Source organism: Neolamprologus brichardi, chromosome 6, assembly GCF_056152115.1.
Source record: "Neolamprologus brichardi isolate AB-2024 chromosome 6, ASM5615211v1, whole genome shotgun sequence".
Lineage (NCBI taxonomy): Eukaryota > Metazoa > Chordata > Actinopteri > Cichliformes > Cichlidae > Neolamprologus > Neolamprologus brichardi.
Window position 1 is genome coordinate 26,043,905 of NC_142109.1, and position 26,990 is coordinate 26,070,894.

Genomic DNA, 26,990 nt, shown 5'->3' on the forward strand with positions numbered 1-26,990 from the left:
CTATGTCACCGGTGTCCAAACACACACACAATCCCATAAAGTTATCGCTCACACGCATGTTTACGTGACTCTAGTCTAGTTTTACACTTGTATAGGAGTCATAATAAGTAGTCACTAATCCCTGTTTGAAGGGTAAATAGGCATTAAGAGCAGAGCTAATGTTTAACATAAAGAGACACATTCAGATTCACTTCCTGGAGCCCTCGCTGGCAACAAAGCTGTGCCTGTCTAAGCAGCTGTGTTATTTAGCACAGAGAAGAAATACACGCACACAGACCAATGCATGAACCTACTCGAGCGTGAACAGGGAAGCCTGCTTCTCCCTCAAGGTTCAGGTAGAGACAATAAACTTCTGTGGAGGCAGCGAGGGTGAGCAAGGAAGCAGCGGGCCTGTGTGTGTATTTTAAGGAGTTTGTTTCCTCCACTGACAGGGATAAAACGTGACCTAGAAGCAACAATGGGAAGTCACCGCCCAGGCATCACCCTCTGTCAAATGTGCTATTTCAGGTCGACGGCAGAACAGCACGAGTGCTTAGGAGCTTCAGTGTTCGGAGGAAATTTAAACACACAGATAAGATAACATCTCGGCTCACAGGCGATCAGTCAAGATGAACTGCGTGAGTCGTCTGCAAAACATTTGACTTTAACTGAAGAAAAAGATCGTATCAATATCAGCGACTTGCACAATGAGTTGACCGTAAAAAACAAAAACGTTGTTATGGCCACTTTAGCTACTGTGAACAAGGAGGTAATTTCCTCCTTTACCTAAGAATGCTCGGCTGTCCTTATTTCTAACCAAAGCTCATGTTTACATTTAAAGTGACTCTTGTTTCACTGGAAATACTTCAGTTAACCTTGGTAAACAACGCCGCATCATATTTCTATGTCTCAGAATTTCTGGCGTCTGTATTGAAATCTAAATGAGTCTTTAACTACTACGAGATTTACAGTGTTTAACAATGCTGGTAACACCTGTGAGAAGCACAGGTGATAAGTTTCCAGCTGCATTGTAATATCTTTGCATGCAGTCTTTATCTCTGTTTAATATTTCTGGGGTTTCTACGCTTGTAATAATCATTCCTGTGTACTGTCGTCACTCTTAACAGTCACAGAATATCAGATTACCTCAAATCCACACACATGAAAATCTTCCCTTCCTTGTTGACAACAAAATGCCATGCACACCTCAAATCCACACTACAGGAGAAAAAATACACATTAATATAGTCACCTGCTTGTCCAGGGTGTAGTCTGGCCCTATGGTAGCTAGGATGGGCTCCAGGTTCCCATGTCGCTGATAAGAATAAGTGGAAGAGACTGAATGGATGGAATATAGTCACCTCTTAAATGGGAGCTTCCACATACACTATATGGATAAAAGTACTGACCTGCATACACATTACAGGAGCCGTTAAGCCATAAAAGTTTATGACATGAGGCTCTCGGTCCACAGTTTTTATGCTGATGTTAATGCGAGAGGAGGTTTAAAACTCTGCAGTGATTGAGTCAGCACAGCGTTGGCGACTTTTACACACCGGTTGCCTCAGCATTCATTTCCCCACTTTGTCACCTCAGGTTGCGGAATTCAAGGTCTCCAATTTTCAATAATAACACTTCCTTGTAAAATATCTTGGAATAAATTCTACAAACTGAGATCTTTCAACAGTGGCATCCAACTGCAGTACCGCACTCAAACTCAGAATCAGAACCAGAATATCCAAAAGTTGATTCTGTTCATCTGGACGTAGCGTTTTAGAAAACGCTACGTCCAGATGAACAGAATCAACATTTGGAGATTTATTTTCCTGGATGATTGAGAATGCATCAAGACCCCCCCGCCCCAGAACCAGAATACTTTATTAATCCCTAGGGAAATTATGTGAATGTAGAAGGTTGACTTCTATGTATCATGTAAAATCTGTAAATTATTTAGACATAAGGCCCTGGGGTGATAATCAGCCTGGAAAATTAGGAGGGCGGCATATATTTTGGACTTTTGATTTTATTTTAAATCTTACAGCTTTTCCTCCTGATAAACAGCTTACCCACTTCACGGACGTCCCACCTGTAGCACAGTAATTAAGTAGCACAAGAATTCCTGTTTTCCCCCCACAATCTACTATAGAAATGAGTGTTTCTCTGTGAATTAACAGAAACTGTCTTTAAATTCTTACCGTTTAAATCGTGCTGACACACTTCTTTCATTTGTAACAGCAGAACTTCATCATGTAGAAAAACCAACATATACTTCTGAAATTTCATCTTTTTCTCATTTTAAAGAGATCTTAGTTAAACCTCTTCATGCTGACAGAAAGGGGAGTTTCACCGGTGTAGCCCACTCAGGATCAAAGGGGGCTGCATGTGGCCCACCATGTAACACGAGGTTAAGATCCCTACTTTAGAGCAATCCACTTAACCAATAAAATAAAATTGAATTCATAGATTAATAGTTGTGTTTCTGGTACTTTTTTCGACACTTTATCAGTTACTGTATTTATTTAATAAAAAAAAAAAAAAAGGTCAAAACAGATTGAAAGCATGTGTTAAATTTTTAAACCTCAGGAGGCCGTCTTTCAAACACAGCAGCATGACTATTCAAAGACTGTCAGTGAACTAAAACATCGAAGTCAACATCCTGCTCCTTAAACAAACTTTTAAAGGGACACAAAGGTGCTTTGTAGTATTACATCCCACAAGACAGTTCCTCTGAATGAAAACGGTAAAAGAAGCTCACCTACTTTTACCTTCGGCACAGAAAGCAGTGATGCATGTCACACAAAAGTAGACAAAGACATTCAAACCTGGACATGTGCGTCGCTGTGTGCACGCATATCCTCAAGCATAACAACTAGCAGACACTGCTGCCAAAGCGAGGTCTTTTATCTAAGTTTAAAGTTGTGTTTATACACACAATAGATAGGTTTGTGACATGGGCCAAAAAATAAAAAATCAATCACAAGCTTTATTCTTCTCTCCACTCATTTAATTTATGCTCATATAAGTAGCAGTAAAATAGCTCCCTGGATACAAAGCCCGTCACATTAATTCAAGGCAAATTTTACTGGTTCCTGTGTACAAGAAAGTTTATTTCATTAAATAAATGAATCCCAATCTGGATCCTGTTGTACGATTCCTCTGAAAAACAGATCACATGCCAAATTAAGGTAATCCATAACACAAGAGACACACACACACACACGACTGCTAATCACCCTGTAATTATAGCTGGTAATGACAGAGTTACAGACACACTTTAACGGGTCCCTGTTGCTTCACCCACACAAACAATAACAATCCAAGGCCGGGCGTCTCAGCTGCTAACTGTTACCGTATGTTCTCACCGCCAGACACTGGCTTTATAGTTGGGCGCAGGCTCAACAGCAGAGCGCTCTGAATTGCTCCATGGCTACACAACACAAGCTGTGCACTGAATTAGTTTTGGTGTGAATTACTTGACATTTTCTCAAAGCTTTCGCTGGCATCAATGCCTGATTGAGTGGGACTGGCAAAACTGTTTGGACTGTCCGATTCTGCTGCCTTCAAAACAAAATTCACTTTAGAAAGTTTTTTTTGTTTTTTTGTTTGTTTTAAATAAATGGCCCCTGCTTAGGGCGATCGTGGGCGATCGTGGCTCAAGAGTTGGGAGTTCGCCTTGTAATCGGAAGGTTGCCGGTTCGAGCCCCGGCTTGGACAGTCTTGGTCGCTGTGTCCTTGGGCAAGACACTTCACCCGTTGCCTACTGGTGGTGGTCAAGGGCCCGGTGGCGCCAGTGTCTGGCAGTCTGTCAGTGCGCCCCAGGGTGGCTGTGGCTACAATGTAGCTTGCCATCACCAGTGTGTGAATGTGTGTGTGTGAATGGGTGGATGACTGGATATGTAAAGCTGCTTGTAATGAAACATGCTGGTCGGTATTCTCTTCGTCCGCATGGTTACTTGTTGCTTTCTGTTCCATTTGCCCGAACTGAACTTGGTAAAAGAGCTTTTGTCCATTTAGCACCCTCGGCTTGGAAAATGACTGAATTTATTTCATTAAGTGCTTTTAAATCTAAACTACGAATCCTTGAGGCCAAGTCCATAACATGCAACTGTTTTAATTAGATTGATTGTCATTTTAACTGATTTTTTTATTTTTTTATTTTTATTGGAATTTTATTTTATTTTATTTGTATTCTTTCACTTATTGTTGCATGTGTGTTGTTGCTGCCTGTGTTTGAGTAATTTCTGTAACTGTGAGACACCTGCTGCTGCCTATCTTGGCCAGGTCTCCCTTGAAAAAGAGGTTTTTAATCTCAATGGGATTTTCCTGGTTAAATAAAGGTTAATAATTTGAAATAATAATAATAATAATAAAGCGCTATATAAATACAGGCCATTTAGGATTCAAATCACAGCACTCACCGAGTCTCGGTACACAGGTTCAGCTCCATCAGCGCACTATGGCCACTTATGAACAGAGTTCACATTTCATTTAAATGATTAACTCAAGGATGCAGCTGCCTTTTCGTACTACATGTTAACTACATGTTAACATTTCTCATGTGGCCCTTTTTCCCCAACTCATTGAACACAGCTGACAAATCCAATATACCTTAAAAGCAAGCGTTCCATTTTGTAACCTTACACTTGGGTTATGCTCACAGTCAACTACTACATGTGTGTGAATGTTGCATTTCTGGTTTTCTAAGGTTACAAAAATTGGTAATGGAAGACAAAAAACTCAGGTTCAGAAATTTGGGTCTGACAAACAGTTCTAAAACCAAAGCTGTAAACAGGCTTAGTTATACTATTCATAAAGCTGTTTGGACATACAATTGTTCAGACAGTGTTGGAGGAACTTATCTAATTCAAGGTTATGGGGTGACTGTCCAGTCTCTGATGAAGCACACGGTTAAGCTCATACGGGGATACGTTGTTTGGCTCCTCCACATATGCGTAGTATGCTACGTTGCAGATTTCCCCAATAATTTGGGACGACACTCATAATATAAACAAGGCAACACGGTTTGTGTAAAGTGTTTTCGACTGTGTGTTGCATAACTAGAATCAAGAGCTTTTTCCTATGAGGCGACATCCCCAACCTTTGCACCACCTTGTCGCGTTCACATTCCAATAATCTGCCATAACACAGACTTGGTTCTACAGAACTGGCAGATACAGTGTGTTTAATGGTCAGTGCGACTACATCACATATTCAAGTTCTCACATAAAAGCCTGCAGGATTAGGTCAAAAGCATGAAAATAGCTTCAGTAAAAAAAAACTGATGCTTTCTATAAAATATCCTATTATTTAAAAATGGAAAACGGCAATAAAACCAAAACTTGGATGTAAAAAACATCTTGTATCCTCTTTCACCCCTTTAATATTTACAGCAGCCGAATCGATTTTTTTCCGCACTGCAGTAGCTTACATAGATTTCCTTGCAGAAGACAAGAATATACTCGTGTCCTGGATTTCAGTCGGATAATGAAGCTTTTTTTGAAGTGGTGGTCTTAGGGGAAACAGAGCGGAGCACTGAGCAGGAATGTTTCGCTATCACAGTAACAGTGGCAGCAGTCATTACATAAGACCATGATAAAGATAAATCAATTGAATGTGTTTTATAATAAAGTGGACCAATGTGCTCTAGCCATTAAACTAAGTTCATTTCAATGCAAATCTTTTCTAAGCCAATCACTTCACACCAGACTGAACCTTTGTCTGCACTAGGGATGGGTACCGGGTTCTGACATAAACGGTAGTAACCAGACCGAAATGCAGCGCACATTTTGGTGCTTTTTTTTTTTCCTGAGATGTCATACACTTTGGATTCTAGCCAATCATTTTACCTTTGCGAGCGTAGTAGCCGGGCCCAGGTACGTACGTTCTTTTAGAGCAGAGCTACAGAATAAAAAGTCTGGCTGTACTTCACAGCAAAAGATGCAAACTCAGCAGCCTGCAACAAGTGCTTTAAGCTGATACTGTGCAAAGGAGGTAACTCCTCGAATCTGATGAAACACCTGGCGACGTATAGCATTTTGTTAAAAGCCGAGAAAAGCGCCCTATTTGATAGCTTGCTGCGAGACCTCACATCGTGCACATCTACTGTGCGTGGGTTGCCTGTTATCTGACCCGGAGCAACATCCCCCAAAAACCCGAAGAGTACAGTCCTGGCCCCTAGCCCTGCCAGTGTAGCAGAAATGATGACGGATGATGATGCAGCAGCAGCCGTTCTTCTCTGCGTGAGTAGCTTAATGTTGTTCGTGTGTAATTTACGTTGAGTAGGTTAACCACGTTATTACATTAATGCACGTAAGGTGAACTAGCAAACACCGTCGTAGTTACATGCGGCTGTCTTCTTGTTTGATGGCAGGTACTCCCTTCACCCTGGCCAAAAAGGCTAAAATAACCAAAGAAAAAATGGAAAACAGTTAAACATGAGAGGTTTTTGGACAAAGTTTGTTTTTTCCATTGATTAAGCACTTCTTCCAGCCAAGAGTGATACCATAAATCCCCTATAGCTGCAGAAAAGGCTAACATTGTTATCTTTTTACAATAAAACAGCTGAACATGAGAGGTTTTTGGACCAATTTTGTGTTCTCCATTTTTTAAGCACCGGTTCGAGCACCGTTTAAGCACCGGCACTGTTTCAAAAGTACCGGTTTGGTACTGGTATCGGATAAAACCTAAACGATACCCATCCCTAGTCTGCACCAGGTGACTAAACACACTTTGCTTGAATGAACATATGGAAACAAACAGGGATTTTATCCACCAAGCAAAAAGCAAGTTTGGGGGGATTTCTGTGCTGCATGGACAGTTGATGCATACGAGGTGTTTTCCCTGACAATCTTTCACAGGCTTGTCAGAGAAGAACTCGAGCTATTTTTCCCCCCATATGAAAAGTTGAACATTTTAAATCTTACTCGTGATCGTGTGTGTCAAACTGTGGCTGATTTATTTTTGCGTGCTTTATTAGAAACAGGAACGGCGAAAGTCAAAAATTGATGAAAAACTAAGCATGCAACATAAAAGCAAATATCCATGACATAGAGAATGCACCCCGGCAGTGCTACTGAATGACCTGTTTTTAACAGTGAATACAGGATTTTCATGGAAGGCCAAAGTCACATGGCAAATCAGTAAGCAGGCCTTTAATAAGCGCGTACGTTTATGCTTCAGGGGAAAATACATCTTCCAGAAATCTTTGTGAAATGAAGCAGAACTTTTCCGCTCACAGAGAGGAGCATTCTTTTCCACACGGAAAAAGATTTCTTACCAGTGACTTAACTCCCAGCTATAATAAATGCACATCAACACTGGGGCTGGGTTCCATATTTTCACACCGTCAGAGATGAGCAGCTGTGGAACGTCAGGAGCTTGACCCCGTGTGATAAGGTGGGAGTAGAAACAGTTTAAAACACTAATATTCAGCATGTACAATTATATATCAGAAGAAGTAGAGTTCGGGAGTTCATTGCGAGTTCGTGAACTTTCTCCTTTTCTAAAGATGTGATACTGAAGTCTATTCAAATAAAGCTCATTATGTACTGATGCAGCATTGAATTATCAAGCAATTATGCACTGTTCCTCTTGTCAAAGGGAGTTGCGCCATTGTCGCTGAGAGCCACATGACTCTTCTGTGGTCAAGCAACGGGGCAAAACACTGAGTGGGCGTCGACCACAGAGCTGCTGTGTGTGTGTGCGTGTGTGCGCGCATTTCTGGGGGGACTATCCATTACACAATCCAAGGAAGCAGACAGATTCGATATGTCAGAGTCTGTGCCTGGATGAGGTCATTATGCACGGAGCAGAACTGCAGGCCCATCTCACCAGCACAAACACACATGCAGTCGAGCATGAGCACACAAACAGGCGCACACTCGCACGGGTTTCTATGGCAACTCCAAACAAACAGTCGGTGCATGTGGTGACCCCACCCCAACAGAAAGAAAAAGGGAGAAACCAAGACTGAGAAGCAAAAACAGAAGTAAAAGTAAGATAGAAAGTGAGATGAAACATCCAGTCACATATGCTTCACTTTCTAGATCCCAAGTGTCATTCATAGGAGCATCTGCACCGAATATATACATAAAAGCTCTTAAATTATATTTACCATATTCTCATAATGCTAAATCTACTCTCAGAACTTAAGAGCTCCACATCTAAAACCAGACTCTCTTGTTAAGTCATTTGGAAAGCCTGAGTTTCACAAGAAGGCTGAGGAATTGTGAAACAGCCTCGTCCCACCAGTATCCCACAAGCCTTTTATGCTATCCTACCACACAGGTCGAAGACAGAGCACACAGAGACCGCACATCAACCAGCCTCCCAAAAGGCATTTTTATTTAACTCCAGAAAAACGAAAGAGAACACACCGACAATAGACACGCAGCTTTGTGTTCGAGTCAAGGCCACTTATTGAGGCTTAGCAACTTCCAAGGTCAGTCAAGGTTGAAAACACCCACATCCGCAGATTAAAAGAATCCTTACATGTAGATGTTTTGCTGGTTGGAAAAGAAAAAAAAAGACAAAAGAAAAAGTTTGACCACTTTTGGCATTTTCCCATGTTTTGCAAAGTCCATCCTGTCATCACAGAACATTTGACTCTGGTAAAAGGTTGTGAGGTTAAGGGTGACATTTCACCAAACCTGTACATGCCTAGGGTATTATATATAGAAGATAAACATAAAGATAAGGTCTCACTCTAGAGACTAAAGTATCACATGAAACCAGCTGCAGGAAAGCAAACAAGCAGCTCTTCTCAGCGTGAGCCACTGTCACCGTTTTGTGAACCGTTTTATCATATCAAACGATTCAATAACATGTTGTCAGAGGAAAAAGAGAGAGCCTCTGGAGTGTGTATTTGTTCATGAGAGCCTTAGTGTTTCCGGGCCTGTCAGGCTCAAGCCTCAGGGGTTGTGACACAAAGTCATACAAAGCATCCATCATGAAAAATAAAGAAGGAGCAAAGGGTCCTGATGACATCCAGAAGGTCGGGCATCTTGCTGCACGGGCCCTTGGGATCCTTTCCTAGTGTTGTCAACAAAATCTACTGAGAGTAAATGCAATGGAGTCCAAAAACATGGAAGAAGATAAAACAAGTTTATCTTTGTAGAGGATTAAAAGGTCTTTTAGGGGTTTTAGTTTTAGTTTTTTTCATTTGGAGTAGCTGTCACAAGAAAAAGTGTGTGTGTGCTAAAAAGCAACTAAAGAAACGGGCACTTCTTTAAAAAATATAATCATGATTTTTAATGGTATTCCAGCAGTGACTGTTTTGCTGGACTTGGGAATAACCTGCTAGCTATCCTGTACAATATTACAATATCAGTTCCACTTGGATTTGGTCAAAAAAGAAAAGTTGCGAAAGCAGATTACAAACAAAACAAGTTTAAAAAAGAAAGAAAAAAAATTCTGGTTTGTACAGTTTCGCAAAAATCAATTTGAGTTCATGTGGGTTTGAAAATCTCAGAAGCCATTATCTTTACTCAATCTGTAATTTCCCACTTTTGTGGTGTGTAATTAAATCTATTCATCCTTTTTATCTCCGTTCCCTCATCGCTGCCACTTTCCAGTTGCCCATATGAGTAGCCTGCAGTGATTCAGTGTGTTGCCCTCTTTCCCCGTCTTGGTATCACACATACAGTTTGTGTGTGCGTGCATGAGTGTGAAGGAAGGACAAACTTCCTGTCAGGATGTGGGGTCCTGCGGAGGGACAGCGACACACGGCCAGAAGTCATAACTTTCTGCTGAGACCAAGCGTGGCATGGTTTGTGCGTGCGGGCGTCTCGTTCTAGTGCACGCATTCATGTGCAATTGTGCGCATCTTAATTGCTCTGACCACTGAGCATACTTCGTTTCACTGCAGCTATGTCGCCGATCGTAGGAAATTCTCCAAAATCAAAGAGATTTCAGGCTCGTACTGTAGCACAGCCTTCATTCATACAAGCTTCACTGAGACAACTTCAAACAAACGTGAAAATGACCATTATCAGCGACTATCCTGCAACTCAATCATAGCAAAGGGCTTCACTGGTCTATAGGGAGTCCGCATAATTAGACCACCAAGGCGGAAGAAAAATAGTCCACAGCTTGGGCCTCAAAGATGCCCTCTCTTCCTCACAGTCACCACTCACATCATTCCAACAATGTTCACTTATCTCAAACTGTATTTTCTATTCCTTGCTGTTGTTCATGTTCTTATCTGCACAAACAGCAAACAGTGTACAACTTGTGACGTTCCAAACAATTTTTTTTTTAATGAAAAAGTAATACCTAGAAAAAATAAATAAGAGCAAGGAGGAGGACGATTTCCATGACACACCAAGGACTTTAATATTGTGATTAATACGCACTATAAAATTAGACTTTGCTTAAAACCAAATAAATCAGCAGCAGAGGCTCGATGGTTTCTGGCTATAGAGAGAACACTGCAACCTTTCCAGCCCCACTATCACATGATGTCCCAAGCAGCTTCATATGATGTTTTCATTTGCACAAACATACTTTTAGGTCATAAAAATGTGGCAGAAAGACATCACCACAGCAAACAAGGCGGTAACTTAACCCTCTCAGGCTCAAATTAAACTTTTTGGTGCTAATGCAACAAAAGTCCTGGAGTCCAAGTCCAAGTCCTGCAGTGGTACTTTTGAGTAAAAAAAAACCCCTCATAAAACATGTATGTGGGGTAATCAGGTTGTTAGTTTTTAATTGTTGCAAATCGGCAACGCCTGCCTCGAGAGGCTTAAGGAACTGAATTTCAAAAAGTGGACATTAATCCAATTTTAGCTACATTCTTCATTTAAGTTGGTGAAATTTCAAGGGACTTTTTTCTGCACAAACACATGAGCTCACATGAAACGATCTCAGTCATTTTCAGCTTTATGGATGTGGATGAGCGTTACTCTGTGTTTGCACAAGTAGGTCCAGCTGTTTCCTCACACGCCCTTCACGCTTCCAATTATATACCAGTTCGCACACGAGCTACCATCCTTTCCCGTCAGAATGAGCATAAAGGATGCTGAAAGAAAAGCCTTGTATTGTTTTAGGATCCAATTGTTCCGGACAACCAGTGTCCTACATGACTCACAGTCACCACGGAGACCGAGACCTAGTGATGCAATCAGGAAGGAAAACTTTGGAGCAAGCGTGAACCGAGCGAGTGCTGAAATAAACTTTCTGTGAAACTCCAATTTGCCCGAGCCACACACACACACCCCGACTTCAAACAAACCATTTCAAGTACATTTGGGAAACCTAAAAGTTCTCTCACAGTTTCCACAAGTAGTTTCTCTTTCACTTTTCACGTATAGTGGTGGGTGAATGTTTTTGATTTAGAAGATTTTTTTGTGAAGGGGATGTAATGGGAAATACTGATTGGTCTGAAGGAATCCCAGCACTTAAGCTTCTACTGCAGTGGCCGCTTTGCCAAATGCAAACCTTGTGGTTCCACGAACTGTTAAAATGGCCCAGAACATTAAATGGGTTGTATTATAATGGTGGAAGCTCATAAGTTTCACACAATAAAGCCATCACACATGTAATAGATTTTAGCATAAAGCGTAGGCTTCAGACTACTCTGAACTCTACACAGATATATATATAGAGCCCTGCGACAAACTGACGACCCGTCCAGGGTCTATTCTGCCCTTTGCTCTGTGGTAGTTGGGATAGGCTCCAGCCCCCCACAACCCTGATAAGTTGAAGAGAATAGACAGATAAACCAGATATACCCAATAAGGTCATTCTAGATGAGGAGTGTCAAACATAAGGCCCGGGGGCTAAAATTGGCCCAGCAGAGACTCCAATCCGGCCCACTGGACTAACATGATGAATGTCAAAGAGGGCATAGATTTTGGATTTTTAACTTTAGAGTCCTACCAACACTTTTCTTTCATTTACAACAGCAGAATTTCTTTGTTATGCACAAAAAAAAAAAAAAAAAAAGAAAAGAAAAGAAAAAAGAAAAAGAGAGACATGCTGTTGACAAACATTTTGCACTTCTTTTTCCAACAGCAAAATATCTCAGCGATTACGCGATTAGTTAAATGTGTTTACACTGACAGAAAAGGTAGTTTAACTGTTGCACTCGGGATCAAAGTGGGCTATATGGAGCCCACCAAGTAAAATGAGCTGTCTCTCTGTCCCAGATGCACAGGTCTGTCTTTGAGTACAGAAGATCAACACACACACTGTTCAAACTTTCTAAGGAAGCTCAACCAATCAAAAAATGGCTCGTTTCAGATGGTAGATGAACTGAAGGGTTGCAGCAAAGCCTGGTATAAGATAAAGATCTCCATTCATGGGTAATATTACAGATATTTCTCTGTGAAATAAGGGTTATCCAACCATTCTCTTCCGCTTATCCAATTGAGGGTCCATCCCAGCTGTCTTAGGGCGAGAGGACAGGTCAGATAGACAGGTCACTGTGGACTGTGGGAGGAAGCCAGAGTACCCAGAGAGAACCCATGCAAACACGGGGAGAACATGCAAACTCCACACAGAAAAACCCGGCCTGATGGTGGAACTGAACTCAAGACCTTCTTACTAGTTCAATGCTGTAGCAGTTGGAAGCTTTGACGGAAATTTCAACAAGGCGGCAAAATACTTCTAGTATAGCAAGAACGTGTGCATGAGTGTTTTTAATTCTCCCTTTTTTTTAGCTGTTTCACATCTTGAAATATGGAATTTTAGATGCTGTCAACTCGCAGCATGCCTGCAACACTACCACACGTGTCAGTGTCGACTTGACAAAGACAGGGAGCATTCCGTTGGACCTAATGACAGCCATCTTAAAGCCGCTGTAGATGTGTGCATGGCAGAACAAGAGAAAAGCAGGCGGTGGAAGAATTACACAACTGATGGTGGATCATAAAACATGAGGGATTATCTTTTCAACCTTGAGACTTAAATGTCTGATTATTTCCCTACTAGGATAAAGACTACTGAGACATTAATTCAAGAAAAACTGCTGCGGGCTAATGGTTACCAGGAACTACAGGGTGTCACTGTGCATCATTATCAACTTCAGTTGGCTCAGCTCACTTGTCTTGGAAATTTGCGCCACAGTTTCCCTAAGAGATATTAGATGTTGCCCCAAAAGAACTATGACCAATATTTTAAGAGTCACTTTGTTTGACAAAATAATTTTATGAAAGGCTGTTAGTACCAGCAACCATATGTGAACAGCATTACAGAATAGTAAAAGCTCAAAACACTGGGAAAGGCATAAATACCAGTTTCAAATAGCTACCCTTCATAGCTAAATAAAGTCCCAATGGCATAGCCTTGACATGGCTTGACAAGGTTACTCACTGGTTAGTGGTTCAAGTCCCAGGTTGAAGTCTCAGGATTCACAGAGACACTGACTTTAAAAAAAAAATACCATTAAAATATAACTAAGATCATTACTTCAACATGAATGAATTCATGAAATGAATGAAATACCTGATGATTAAAGCATCATCACGTATGGATAATTATTTATCCACAAATCATTACATTTATTTACATTTTCTGAATGATCCCATGCTCAGAGCAACCTCGGTAAATTGTAAAGGAGCCAACTTTAATCTAATTCATGTCTTTACTATATCGGAGTGCAGCTGAACCAATGTCTAGATGTGATGTCAGCTTTGCAGACATGCCACGTAATAATTTAAACTGGCATTACAGACATGTAATTCCGGACCTGGATCTATGTCAAAGGCCAGTGCATTCTGGAAAAGGAGATTTAAGTAAAGGGAGGTACAAGTTCTCATGTTACGACTTAATTAGCCACCGATTTGTCGGTCAGGCAGGTAAATGCATGGATCACCCCCAGGGTCCGCATTGCTGTGTCAGTTCCAGTTAAAAATGAACCGATGCAGGAAGGTAGACACTTTCTTTCCTGCGTTAGGTGGGGAAAAAAAAGACAACTGGAGATGGAGAGTGACCTCACTGACCGCCTTCTGTTGCACTTTCAGTCTCCTGGCCTGTGATCAGGGGAGTATTGGCAGTGATTAAAATCACTGATACATTTTTCAGCTGCACAGGGTATTACCACAGCTATGCACTGAAAAATTCCACAACTCCCTTCTTTTTCTTTATCCCCTGAGACTAGCAGATACCCTTCTTCCCATGTGGTGTCCCTCAAACTCCTTAAACATCATCACTGTTTATTAAACTAAAACATAGACAACTGGATACAGGAATATCCCCAACAATCAGCCACTGTAACACCAGACAGTAATCTAAGTAGCACCTCCAGACCAGAAAAAGACAAGTATTGCCAATGCGGCAGTGACTTGACTCCATTTACAAGGTGTCTGATGGAACATACAGACGGGTCGTCTCTCTTTTAATCTCAACGCAATGCCAGTTACCCTTGAGCAACACTTTGCACCAAGATCCCTTTCAATCTTTCCTCTCTGCTTAACCAATCACAGAAAACACCCACCAGCACAGCAGGTCCCTCCCAGATCTGGTGTTTAAACACGAGCATGAAAGGATTTTTCCACATTTAAAATGAAGACAGAGAAGATTTATGACCGGTAGGTGGGCGATATAAGTCTGACCGGGTATTGCACACGGAGAAACTCGCCGGTCACAGAAAAGGAGACACCATCTGAGGTCTCTTATTAACAACCCGCAATGTTTTATGGCTTTAACAGAAGACAATGGTGTGGAATGACAAGTCTAGGATTTGAAGGGAGAAATGATCTGATGGTCTGGTCATCTGCTTTCGTCAAGCTTTTATAACCATTTCTGTGTATGTGTATAGATCAGGGGTGGGCAATCTCAGTCCACGAGGGCCGGTGTTCCTGCAGGTTTTAGATGTGTCCTCGAACCAACACAGCTGATTTAAATGGCTAAATTAGCTCCTTAACATGTCCTGAAGTTCTCCAGAGGCCTGGTAACAAACTAATCATGTGATTCAGGTGTGTTGACCCAAAGTGAGATCTAAAACCTGCAGGGACAACGGCCCTCGTGGACTGAGATTGCCCACCCCTGATCTATACTTTCACTTCGGTGGCCTCAGAATCTCATCTCTGCTTTTCGCGGATGATGTGGTTCTGTTGGCTTCATCGGGTGAAGGCCTCCAGCTCGCACTGGAACGGTTTGCAGCAGAGTGTGAAGCAGCGGGAATGAGGATCAGCACCTCCAAATCTGAGGCCATGGTTCTCAGCCAGAAAATGGTGGAGTGCCCACTCCGGGTCGGGGACAATTTCCTGCCCCAAGTGGAGGAGTTCAAGTATCTCGGGGTCTTGTTCACGAGTAATGGGAGAAGGGAGCCGGAGATCGACAGACTGATTGGTGCTGCGGCTGCAGTGATGCGGACGCTGCACCGGTCTGTCGTGGTGAAGAGAGAGCTGTGTAAAAGCGAAGCTCTCAATTTACCAGTCGATCTATGTCCCTACCCTCACCTATGGCCACGAGCTGTGGGTAGTGACCGAAATAACGAGATCGCAGATACAAGCCGCAGAAATGAGCTTACTCCGAAGGGTGGCTGGCCTCTCCCTTAGAGATAGGGTGAGAAGTTCGGCCATCCGGGAGAGGCTCAGAGTAGAGCCGCTGCTGCTCCACATCAAAAGGAGCCAGCTGAGGTGGTTCGGGCATCTGACAAGGATGCCCCCTGGGCGCCTCCTGGGTGAGGTGTTCCGGGCATGTCCCACCGGGAGGAGGCCCCGGGACAGACCCAGGACACGCTGGAGAGATTATATCTCTCGGCTGGCCTGGGAACACCTTGGTGTTCCCCCGGATAAGCTGGAGGAGGTGGCTGGGGAGAGAGAGGTCTGGGCTTCTCTGCTTAGGCTGCTGCCCCCGCGACCCGGCCTCGGATAAAGCGGATGAAGATGGATGGATGGATGGATGGATAGAAAAAAAAAAAGCCTTGTGGGCGCAGCTGGACCACATTTGATTGACACAAATAGTAAAAGTTATGGTAATTTGAGGCATGATGCTTCCCATTTGATCCCATGATACTTTGGGTTCATTAAAAGGGAGCAACGTCTGGTTATTCCTGTTATTCCTTACACTGAGCTGAGATTTGTGAGCGTTAACAGTTTAGTTTGGGTTGTAAAAGAATTAGCAGAGTGGATAATGTGCTGATGTACATATTTATTCATCAAGTTGTCCTCCCACCCTGATAACACACACACTCAATGAAAGGATTTATCAAGGTCGTACATGTAATTTATATATAGTGTCATGGAGACAGAAAAACACATATTTTTTCCCCTGTGTGTCTGTTTGGTAGATTCTAACATTACTTTGATTTCTACATCCCTCTTTGTCTCAGCTTTTCGGCCTGCAGCCTGTGTGCGAATCCATCCGTCTCTAATCCTCATCCTGTTCGGCTCACTGAAACCTCGGCGTTCATTTGTTAAACTTTTTCTTTGGCGTCCAGTACAGGCTGTCGGACTGTGCCCCCTCCTCTCTCTCTCACTGTCCCGCCTACATTTCTCTCTTTAGATAACTTTTGCTCTCCATCCTCCCCCTCAGTCCCACCACCTGTGTGTCCTCCTCCTCTTCTTTAACCCCTCTTTCATCTCCTTCATCTTCCACCAGGTCATTCTTCTCTCACACACTTTCTTGTTGAGAGATAGACAGTGCAGCATCTTGGCAGCCCTCCACCCTCCCGCCTGGACGGAAAAATAAACAAGGGTCCACATGTTCCCAAGGAATTTTAATGACTTCCATAACTCTGGCCATTTTACCTGCCAAACTCCATGGAGCGTGAGAGGGAAGCGGGGGACTCTGAATGAGCTAGTTTAGCGGCACTGATGACGAGCTTTGTGAGGCCGAGCCAAGTAGTATCCTTTGAAGCACTAAGAAGCTTTGAAAGAAACCAGTCTGGGATGTTGTAAAGGACAAATCCATGAGCTAAAAGTATACAGTGTCGAACAAAAAAAGCTCCAAATGTGAGTTTGTGTGGCATTTTACGAATGCCCTACAAAAATAAACAAAGTACTGCATCAAAACGGTAAAGGGGATATTAAATGCCCTGGTGTATTGCTCAGTGTTAGGACTTTTTAGTGCGGCACACAGCATGCAGTGACCCATAATGAAGCAGTCCTACTTATATAAGCATCCCGAAATTATGTTACTGTGCTAAAATGGTTGGCTCAACATTTGGCTTACAGGAATATTGCAGAGAGCACCTCTATGTGTCTCCCAGTGATCAACAGCTTCTGGCAGCTACATTCTTCTGCCTCAAACATTGGTGCACAAAATAGACGACTCTTTTGAGAGTCTTTAAAAAGTCAAAGTGAAATAAAGGCACGCATTTATTGTTGGTGTCTTCTCAAAGTTTTATGGTGATGAGCACACTTGTAATCACAAAACGTGACAGAAACTGTTGTATGAAGAATTAAAGGATAGCTGTAGAGGAAGAGATATAAATCCTGCTTGTTTTTAATTTTTCACACCAGCACAAAAAAAACAAAAATAGGCCAAGCAATGTGTAAAAAGTTCGACCAAAAAAATAAAATCAGAACTGAAAGGATTTGTTATCGTAGCCATTTAGCCGTTTCTCAACAAATGCCATGTTTAAATTGATCCATTCATTCAGCTCTGTGATCCCTTTGTTACAGACAGTCAACTATGATTTGTATAGAACTGTTTCTGTGAAAGACCACCACAGGCTAACAGACCGATATTAAAATCCCTAATGGCTATATTTTAAAGGGGCCACAACCATAGACTGTCAGGCTGAGCTGCACAGACCTGACCTGAGAGAAGACAAGGGGCTATGGAGGTCTCTTTCAAGGGCTGGGGCTGGGCAATAAATCTGAGCAAATTGTCTTCCCGGACTAAATCTTGAGACTTACTTAAAACAGTGAGAAGCACAAAAATTGTGAGTACATACATGAAACAACTCCACAAAATAAAGAAACTCTAGACTATCGATTTCATTTCCCACAAGAACTCAAATCGGAAGGTTTTAATCTATTAAAAAGGATTTATTCTCCCTTGCAAGACGGATTATTCATTATTCAGATTTTGTGTTACATTTGTGCATCTTTAGCTTGTCAGACCTGTTCTACACCTTTATTAACACAGCATTACGAAATCAGACAATGTGTTTTATTACAGATGTGTCGGCAGCGGGGAACACCCAGCCCACTGACAGGACCGCTGTTTAGATTTCAGTTATATTTTTCTTTCCCTCTCAACCCGGGACCAGCTGCAGAGGAAATGACAATAGAAGGGGAGATTCATAACATCTCCTCCCACCTACCCACGCTCCCAACCCACTCACTAATTTCTCCCTCTATGCGTGCCAAAGTGGTCTTTTTTTTCCTGCCCATCTAACTTGTTCAACTTCCCACCCCACTTCTTAATCTGCACTTCTACTTGTTTCATCTCCAACTTTGTAACCCTTGACCCATGTAATTGATACTTGCATAAATTCAGGAAAATCACACATGCACATTTGGTTTCTTCCCCCCTTTCCCTCTCAGGACCCCATCCTCTCTCACGCACAAGGAATCTGGGATGTGTTCTCCAACTTCTCTAACTTTAAGTCTTCAAATCTAGTAGTCTTTGGGGTGTGGACCCACAGAACTCCCCCAGGCTTGTAATGTTGGACCTTTATGCCTCAATGTTTTCACTTTTAAGAGGATTGCCGATTCCTTATTGTTTAGCATGTATAAAAGTGTTGCATTCGTTTCAAATAACTACACAAACACTTGAACCTTTTTCTGATATCCCCGAAACAAGTGGACTTCTTTTGGTTTGAAAAATATCGACATATGCAAACTTTAAAACATGGCAAACATAGCGCTTTTCTACTCAACTTTCTTACTACGAGACATGCCATTATATATGCCTAAGCATTTTTACCCTAACATTCACTTACTCACATGGATGTATTGAGGTTTAGCATCTTCCCAGAAAACCAAACCACTAACCTTGCAATTGGTTGACAGCAGACACTACCTCCTGGGCCACAACCCACATGAACTGACAAAGCGTAAAAGCAGAGCCTCTAATAATTTAGTGGAAGTGAGTATGAATAAGCACAATGACAGTATAACACAGTAATCTCCCAATCTTAATTTACAACAAACTAAATGAATAAGAGGAAAGAAACTAACAGCTGAGGTAAGACTGACAGGATTCACTAAGGATGGGAAACAAGTGTAGTGTCAGTACACCAACATCATTGAACTATCACTTATTTTACTTTGGTGCACGCATTGTTAAAAAGTGCTGGAACCAGATGTTAGTTACTGAAGCAGAGACTGTGTACCAAGTTTGGTTATAGCCAAACATCAACCCACAGCTGGTTCCAGCACGGAGCTCTTTAGCTCCACTCTGACGCAATCCCCTTGACGGGAGGCGTGGGACATCAAACTTTAGTCTCTACCCTCTGTGCTCTACTCATATATCCACTTTTGGACAGAAGAAACCCCAACCTGACTTTATAAATGACTTCCAGGCTGTAGTTAAGAAGCAGAGAAATTGGAAAAAGGGTCAGAAAGAAAAGAGTGAAAAAGGATTTAATAAGGAACCTGGGAGTCCTGAGCCAATCTACCAGGACAGTGGACTCATCCATCCATTATTTTTCTTCTGCCTATCCAAATTAGCGCCATGGCTAGGCTAAAGTCTAACTCAGTTGTCATGTGACAAGAGACGGGGTGCACCTTGGACAGGCTGCCAATCTGTTGCAGAGCTAACACAGACAACGCGCATGCACGCACACACACACATCAACGTTGCTCTGACTTCCCACGTTAAAGAGGCATTTAATTTGAAAATTCCGACTGGAAACTCAAATTCTGACTCCCAGCTTAATTTGGTATGCACCATTAGATTGACCAATTAACTTAATGTGCAAGTCTTCAGTCCCCTACTCTGGAGAGGTATGTGGCAGAGCAGTTCATCTGCTAATTGGAAGGTTGGCGGTTTGATCCCTGGCTGCTTCAGTCTGCATCCTTGGGCGAGATACTAACCCCAAGTAGAAAAAGTGCTCGTTTGAATGGGTGTGAATGGGTAAATGAGGCAAGTTGTGTAAAGCGCCTTGAATGCTCAGAGTAAAAACAACCAGTATTTAACAACTAGTCCACCAGTTTTATGGTGGGGAGCTTTGGAGTCCTGTCCAAGTTATTGGTCCAGTGGATCCTGTGCATCATATCCTAACGATATTCATGAATAAATTTGCATCATATCCTAAGGATATGATGCAAATTTGTTCATGAATTTGTGCTGGTTGTTTGCTACTATTTTATCTATAAATCATTCTTCTTGGGCTCCAGTCCATCTTTTCTAATTCCTCAACCTGCCACACATCACATTACACTCAGCTGTAAATCCTAGGACAAACACCACATGTGGAAAGCCAACTACCTGTTGGTACTCTTTGGTTGGTACAAAAAGCACTCTTTCCTTTCCTGTGAAATTCACACTTTGTTCTCAGAGCTTCAAAGACAAATTTGTAAAGAGATTTTATTCTGGGTAGGGATTCTGTATTGGAAAATGAGTACTTATTACCTGGCATTTGTAAACAATTATGGTGATAGTCAGTAAGGCATAAAACATTACTATAAAAAGTTAATGAAGCTCCTTTCAACCAGTTGACTTTTTCCACAGGAAAAAAAGAAGAAAAAAAACGGCTTTGGTTTTAAACCAAACCAAGTGGTAGCTTCCTGTTTTAATAAAGATCAGCATTACTAACACCAATACAAGTCTAAGCCAGCTTTATACGTGTAGACACATGATAATCCTTGTGATTCAACCTTAATCTGTTATCATCATCACAGCCAACAGAGAAAATTAAGAAATGTTCTGTATAAACTGCAGTTATCAGATGGGGGGGGGAAGCAATATCTACAAAAACTGTTCATCAGGCATGTCAGGTCAAAAGGGTAGTAGTGTTCATAAAAAAAAAAAGAAAAGAAAAAAAGTAGGGATATCTTAAGGTTAATGACACAAGCCAAAATTAGCCAACTGACGTCAAAAGTGGTAACGAAGCACAAAAAGGAAAAATGTTGTGATCCACAGCATCTCCAAAAGATGAAAAGGTTTTTTTTATTCAGTGTCTTTCAGTATTTAACGTATTTTATGCTCTTTCATGTTCTTTCAATAGCCTCTAAACTTCTGTGTTGTCCAGTGCTTAAGTGGGTCCAGACGGTTGTGGATGGTGCTGCAATACTTGCACTTGGGATCAGGTTCACAAGACAAAGACAACATACAGTGTTAGGCCACACAGGCTGTGCAGGGAAACACAAGGAGCACTCTGCTTTGTACATCTGTGAGGTACTTTGGCACCAAGCACAGAGTTATTGTGGTTGAAATCAAAGGACAAACAGGTGGGAGGTTCAGTCGAATGAGGAAGCGCAAATTTACCTGTGGCAACAGGGATGCAGTCTGCTTTTACAAACATTTGAAAAAAGGGGGTCATTCTAAAGAGCTCACTGAATTTGAGTGTGGTACTGTAATAGGATGCCAGTCCTCAATAGGTCAGTTTGTGAAATAGATATTCTACAGGTTGACTCAGAACTGCCAGTATAACCCGGGCACATGAGAGCTACAGCTTTGCATTCTGTCCTCGCATTTCTTTGGCTAACATAAATACTACCCAGAACATATAAACACAATAATGTAGCTCATTAAACTTTTAAAAGTCGTAAGGATTCAACAAAGGCTCAACTATAAAGTACTGAACTACAGAAGTTCCAGTTCCCTGTAACACATGACTCCTTAACTATGAGATCTAATATTAACCTGCCAAGGGATGCAGCTGCTTGGTGAAGACAACTTCAGAAACCTTTCCCATGAACTTTGACCTCACTAGCACAGTCTGTAAAAAAAGTGTTGGGAGAACCTAAATCATTATTGGTTTCACCCCACAAGACTCAGCTCACTGTGGCCAGGGTAAAATGGGAGCCTGGGGTTAGTGGGGTCCAGCCACTGCTGGGCAAAGATCAACCAATTTAGGGTACTTAACTGACGTCATTATCCAAGGGATTACTCAGAGGCTGGAGTGCTGCAGTTTTCTGCTGTGGACGTCTTTCATGCATGACTCCAACAATAACAGCAGCAGCAAATCAGCAAACCAGCAAACCACACGGCATCAATCTTTCTCTTTGGGAGCGTTTATTGCAATCTGATTGAGTAACAAGCTTGCAACATGAATGAAGATGTGAGAGAGAGGACTAAATGTCAGTCCCATGAAAACAAAATCCAACAGATCAAAATCCAAGCCTGGGGGGAAATTGAGGATTTGGAAGCCTTGTCTATGTAAATGTAATGCTTGAAAGACCTCAGTGCTGACTAAATGCTCTCCACTGTAAACAAAAAAATAATTTCACATTTACTTTTCTGGTTCAAAGATGATTTTGCTCTAAAACTACACGAACACCTGCAGTCAAGCTGAAATGTGTGCAGCCATTTTTTCAGCTGTGTTTGCCCGTCTATGTGGGACCCAGCCCAAAACACATTTGGTTTAATTTAGAGCTGGAACGCAGTATTCAATCAGACCCTAATCATGATCTCCAAAAAGCTTCAGCGCTTTCATTACTCACAATCTGATTTTCTTTATGGAGCAAGCCAACAGGTGACACTCCACAGACCTTCAGTGTGTACTTTCATATAAACAGTTAAGGCAAAGATTTTTTTTTTTAAAAAAGGAACAAAACACAGACCGGGCACACATGCACAAAATCACCCCCAACAAAAAACAACACAAACACATGGACTGTGGTTGGGGATGAATTTCTTGAAAGCAAAATTAAGTTCAGCTGACATCGACAGCTGGAAACCATGTTGTATGACATAATTGTGGGAATAATATCCAAGCTATTTACCTAACACGCACATGCACACGCACACGCACACACTACAGAGAGCATAAGGAATAGAGCCAGTGAGGTCGCTGAGGTTGATTGAGAGACCAGAAAAATACTTCTCGCTAACAGTACGTGTTCACCCCCTCAGCCTCGGCATTGGGGGATAAATTCTCTTGGATAGTTTTTTGGGACGTTGTTGAACTACATGGTCAAAGCACAATAAGTCAGATGTAAGTTATATCTCAAAACCTTGACCTGAGAGCAGGCATGTGGTGTCAAGTTCATGTGAATCCAAAAAAATAAAAAAATATTTGTTAAAAGAAAAATGCCTCGGGAGAGGAAATCAAGGCCAGAAGGACCGCAAATCATTCGGCCTGAAGCACCAACATTTTCTTCAAGGGCCCAGCACACAAAGTCATTCCTGAAACAATGAGAAACCTCAGAGGAGACCAAACAAAGCCTGCAGCAAGGGTCCTTTTTTATTGCTTTCTCTGCAGACGAACTCTGCACAAATATTTGATTGGACATTTCAGGATTCATTGGAGCACCAAGGCCATCGCCATGGCAGCAAGTACAATGTGTACACACCAAATAGTCTCCTCTGCAGAAGAACTGAATCTCAAAGCAGAACATTTTTCTGCTCCTGTTAAACCTCCTCAAAGCAACAGTAACAGCGTATAAAGCTGCAGCTAGCAGTGCTTTGTATGTGCACATTCAGCCTCATCGTCAAGAACTCACCAGATTTTAAGTCAAAGTTTAAAAATATTTTGATGTTGGTTTAAGGCTCAATGAGAGGATGAATACCAATTTCAATAATTAAAAAAAAATTATCCAAGACAGAAGCGAGATTTGACATGCTTGGCCGTTATCAAGCATTAGAGCATTTGAAACCCCAAATGTATGATTTTCAAAAACAAACAGTCTGTTGAGGTTGTGCAATGCAGTGCGCTCTACTGCACCTAGTCTGGATTACGGTATTTTTCGTTCAGCCTGGACGATAAAGGTGAGGCAGCCAACAAAGACAAACCTGTGAGGACTATTTGCTCACTATTATGTAAGCAATGTGCGCCATGCTGAAGACAACAGGAAGAGATTAGTGAAGAAACGTACAGTCTGTGAGCCCAGTGGCTGTATGCAGTAACACTGCAGAGGCAGGTGTGTTCCTGATGTGAATCAGACTTTATTACTTCAGCACTGAAAAACAAATGTGACAGCAAGTCAGACAAAACGCAGGTCAGTTCTAAGCTTTGTAACCTACGCACATCTACGTTTACATTTGCATACACTTTGTTGCACTGATGGGTAGCTTGAGATCTTACCGTAGCTCAAAAAGAACTGCAGCGCAAACATGACTCAACTTGGCCCTAAATTTCCTTCACAAACAGCGTGAGAGCTCTTGGATAAGCTGCAGAGCATTTGAGCAAAAAAAATAAATAAAAAAAATCAGTTGTGTTGAAATCAGAGACTGTTGATCTGAAATGGTGTACAGATTTCTGTGATTCAGTTCTTGAGAAGAAAGGGAAAACAAGTAGAAATGATCCATAACCTCGAGGCATAAAAGGCAATGCCTTGATCATGGAAAACGCCTAAAGCTATATAAATCTAATGAAGTGAAGCAAATGTAAGCAAAAAAAAAGACAAAAAAAGAAAGTGAGCAAAGCGCAACAAAACCACCGGTTTTCCCAGTCAGTCAGTCATTTATCCAACCATGAAAGGGGGCCTTTCATAGGAATACCCGGAAAAACAGTCCGAAATAGAAACAAGCTGCTCCTAATGGCTCCTTATCGCCGTGCAGTCGACAGTAAACAGATATCTATGAAAAGAGATTCACGAGAGCACTTGACTGCATCACTCCTTCCCCTCAAGGGAAAAAGGAACCACAAGAAAATAAAGCAACTTTTTTAATCCTTAACCTTAAACTAAAATTTCATATTATGTAAGAGACCAAGGTAATAACTCATGCCTTATCAATACAGCCCAGATGCAAAAATCCCAGCCCCCTCTACAAACTACAAGCACATGAACCTACCCCCTACCACCTTCCCATGAAGCATGCTGACACTTGAGAGGGCGGCACCTCTCTTAAGCACACAGAAAGCCATCTCGGGTGCATTCAAAGCTCCCAGCTCTATTCTTCTCCGCAGTAAAAGAACTCCCAATTTGAAAGGAGGGAATCGGGCCTCTGCTATTCCATTTAGCATGCCAGACAAGTCTCTGAATCCCTCGTAAACTTCCTAATGTGTAATGAACTTTTGTGAACAAGATACCAAGGAGGACAGTGCATGCCTCAACTTAAAAAGAAAAAAAATGAAACAAAAACATGAGTTTAACACTGATGCGCACACTTTCCTTTGCTGCGGTCAGCTCTAGGGAATGACAGAACTGCAGAGCAGAAACATGAAGGGACAGCAGTGAGACAGCCACTCTTACGAAGGGGAACACAGCATCCGTTCAGTCACAGAAAATACAAATATGTGCACAAAACACGGAATAAAAAAGCTACAGTTGTGGAGAATCTTCAGTACGAACCTGCTGCCGCCAAATCTTTCTCTTCAGACAGCTGCGATCCACCTGCGCTACAGCGAGTATGCTGCCTGCTACTGCTTTCCCTCTCTCTAACACGCCTCTCCCATTGAAGCCGAATGCAGTGTAAAACTGTTGCGTCGTCTGCCCTCTTTCTTTCACGCTCCTCCTACAGCATCTTTCCCCCCCCCTTTCCTGGAGTTGCTCTTTCTTCCCTACTTAAGCAGGACGCACTCTGGTACATCTGGCAGAAAATACGACGCATCTGCTGCAGGAGCTGCAGAGGACTGGCCAGCATGCAGAGAGAAGGGGGCTCTGAATTCAGCAGGAGGCTGATAGTGACGGAGGGGTTGAATGTGGAAGGGGGGAGGGGTGAGATGACAGGGTCATTCGCCCCCAGGGGTGCTTCAGAGATCTTTTGTGAAAAAGGTCCAAGACCTCCAAAAGGTGTTTTTTTTTTAAGCCATTCCTTCTTTCAAACATTTGTATAGACTTGATAACAAAGTGAGTAATGCATAAGACGGATACTTTAGATGGTTGTGCAATAAATTAAGCTCACTCCTTCCATTTTTCCTCCTCCCAGTCCCCATTTAACTTCCTTGAAACTTATTAAAACACTCATTTGTATTTATTTTTTAGTTCACAAATGACTCTCTACTATACTTCCAGTGTTGCCAAATCTCCCCCCTTCCTGCACAACACAGTCCCTCCCTCCTCATTAATCCTCCTGATGGCATCCAGCACTTGCTCTGATAGCAGCTCAACTGCCTCCTCATGTGAGGAATCTCCTTTGACACAAAAGAGTTTGAAGGAGCATTTGATCATATGAAGAAAGGAGGGAGGAGCTGCCATTTAGAAATGGCTTTTTAGTTTAGAAATACAATAATGTGCCAAATCGGTCCTCGGCTTTTAAATGAATAGTTGGATAGCAAGTAAAAGCCTTAATATTTAATGATGACGAACACAGACAGTGAGACAGAGAGAGATGTTAACAACAACAACAACAAGTACTGCGCCTGCACCGCTCATGTTCTGACTTCACCCTGGCAGGGTTATCCATGCAAATGAGGACTCATCTTAACCTTCACACTATCCTGACTTCCGTGACTGTGAAGAATCTGTTGCACTGAGCACTTGCATTCCCATGTACTGCACACAACAGATCTTTAAAACGGAACCATTATGCTCCTTTTCATCGCAATTATTTTAGCTTTGCATGATTGACAGTTCAAAACACTGAACTGTTGTGCAGTTTATTCTTTATCAAAAACATTTATCTCCTTACTTTATTGTTTCATTTGTACTTCTATGGTTAATCCATATAGAGTCGGCAAAGTAGACTATACAAGTTGAAGATTCCATTGCAAAACATGGGTGGCAATGACTGCAACGTGTAGATACATTTCTAAGGATGTGCACTTTAGGATATGATATGGTTTTAGAAGAGTTTGACGTCATGACGCGCCTACAGCAGTGATTTAATAGAAGTATAATAGTATCCATTTAACTTCCTCTTAAATGGTTACTCCTCAGAAAGTTTGACTGGCAGGTTGGCGAGCCACGTTGGCCATATTTGTGATAGCCACTCAGTCACATCATAAAGTGCACTTAAAGCAGTCTAAAACCTGAGTTTTGGGGTCACGGGGTTATTTGCACTTAAATGTTTAAAAGTGATCATATGACATAAAATCAGGAAACGCTTAATTGGTCCCCTTTCAA

At 42.0% G+C, this 26,990-nt stretch overlaps 1 protein-coding gene across 2 annotated transcripts in view; it reads right to left on the minus strand.

The window, feature by feature from the left end:
* The window catches only part of add3a (adducin 3 (gamma) a), a 104,984-nt gene that overhangs the window by 45,862 nt on the left and 32,132 nt on the right, over positions 1–26,990 (minus strand). Inside the window, exon 1 of one of the 2 annotated variants that reach the window (XM_087841910.1) lies at positions 25,278–25,574. The exons of the other annotated variant lie outside the window; for it this stretch is intronic. The gene's annotated coding sequence lies outside the window, so the exon portion shown is untranslated. Of the gene's footprint in view, positions 1–25,277; positions 25,575–26,990 lie in introns of those variants that run through there. 2 annotated transcript variants of the gene reach the window in all.